This window comes from Propithecus coquereli, unplaced genomic scaffold (assembly GCF_000956105.1).
Source record: "Propithecus coquereli isolate 6110/MARCELLA unplaced genomic scaffold, Pcoq_1.0 Scaffold8, whole genome shotgun sequence".
NCBI lineage: Eukaryota > Metazoa > Chordata > Mammalia > Primates > Indriidae > Propithecus > Propithecus coquereli.
The window spans coordinates 13,138,874-13,140,852 of record NW_012154173.1 but is presented as its reverse complement, the minus strand read 5'-3'; the positions used below and the strand labels follow the sequence as shown (position 1 = coordinate 13,140,852).

Here is a 1,979-nt window from a genome sequence, read left to right as displayed (position 1 = left end):
AGAACTAAAAGGGGCCTTGCATGTGGCAGAACCATGTCGTGAAATCAGTCCTCAGGAATGTCAGAAAAACCACCTGAAAAATGGGAATCTAAAGAATCCTATGACTTTATTAACATATTATGAGCTGTTGAGGAAGGAAGCTCAGGGGAATGAGGGGGCAGTGTGGCAGGCCAGCCACACTCAGTCGTCCACCGTGTCCTCCACAGTGTCAGGAGTGAAAGCTGTCAGATGTTACCTGTCTTATTCACAGCTTGTGTTCACAGTTTCTTTCTTGCCTTAGCCAGATAAACATTAGTGCCAAGAGTGTTTGTACCTACCTCACAGACTCAACCTTGGTGGTTCAAAAACCATTCTTAGGGGCTGGGTTCATATGCGATTACATCTCCAGGAGTCTTTTCTCAAATTTCAACTTTGAAAGTTGGCTCCCCTCCATGCCTAACCAAAACTAATGCAATGGAAACTGTTGAGTTCCTCTTGGTTTCAAATTGCTGCTCTTCAAGCCCATTGTTCTTTGCATGATTTTTATCCTTAGCTTTCTGTTGGCCCAAGTTGGCTTGGAATAAGTCCTCTAACTACCAAAAAGTTCATGAATCTCATGCAGAAAAACAAAATCTTCAAGTCTGCCTTTAATTTCAGGTTTGTCTTTTGAGGGTTGTTTTATCCAGCTTTTCTTTCAAATACTAATGGAATTACACATTTTATTAATATCTTAATTCTACAAACGATAAATGAAGAAGGGGAATGAGTGATTGGAAAGTATGATAGACAGGAGTTCCTTGACTTAAAATCATGAGCATCAGCAATTTTTCTGTCATTCGCAGGGCTTTGTCTGCAGATGGTCTTGGGTATTACCACTAATGGCTGATTATTGCACTGTATCAGATGCTTGTTATAAACAAGTTGAATCAACAGTAAGAGAAGTTGAAAGTTAAGTCTCCTTACTTCAAAACTCCAAACAAGAGAAGAAAATATTCCAAAACAGAAACGAAAGAGATGTATGTTTAGGAATCAGTTCAGTGAACAGAACTTGGACTTCATAAGAGTTCTTTATCTTCTTGAGTCAGTTTGCCAAACATGTTCTTGGAAAACCTCTAGCCTGATGCATCCATTTTTCTGTGGGAAAGAAAGAGGTTGGCCTTTGGAATCATACTATTCAAAATTAACTGTAGAAGAGGCTGGAACACCCTTAATACTGGAGGTCACCCTATATCTTCCAAAAGGGTCACTGAAAAACTGATTTCTCAAAGCATGTCTTCATTTCTTTTGTGCTATGAAAAGGCCACTTTTGGGGATGCCATGTTGTTTATTTTCTAGCCTTCCATTTCACACTTTTCTCCCTTTAATGAGTATTTTCCCTACTTTAAGCATTATAGCCTTTTCATTTCTCAATATATCCTTATTATGGGAAAATAGAAATAAATGTTTACTCTAATATTGGATCAACTAGAGTCACTTGCTCAAATTTGACACATAGGACACTTATTTCTTAAAAATCTGCAGACTCTTTATGAGAGCTGGCTCTGATCTGCTTTTTCCATCTTTAGGCTGGAAAATTCAAATTTAATATTCGACTGGCTTTGCCCCTACTCATCCAAATCCAACATTTGAGCTGGATTAGATAAGCCGCTGAGTCACTTCCCAGCACTATGTCTGTATTCATATATCCACAATCTTCCCATCTAGTAAATTTTATAGAAAGAAATGGGTCCTTTTTATATATGCTCAGACAGTCAGGTTTATAAAATAAGGACTCCTTTATTGGACTTTATGATTTCTGAGATGCTGCCCTGTGCATTTTTGGTTGGCTCTCTGCTCGTGTCATCTGGATATAAAGTTCTTTCATTTAATATTTTTCCAGCTTTAAGAACTGCTTATCTGTAGTTCGTTGAACTTGGCATCACCTCCAAAATACATAACCAAAGAAACAGAACCTGGAGAGCTTATAAGCAAATCTCAGAAGCTGTCCAAGCATCTCCTGT

At 38.3% G+C, this 1,979-nt stretch overlaps 1 protein-coding gene across 4 annotated transcripts in view; it reads left to right on the top strand.

Annotated features, from left to right (window-relative positions):
• SULF1 (sulfatase 1) overlaps positions 1-1,979 on the top strand; it is a 173,670-nt gene that overhangs the window by 32,503 nt on the left and 139,188 nt on the right. The gene's annotated exons all lie outside the window — the stretch shown is intronic.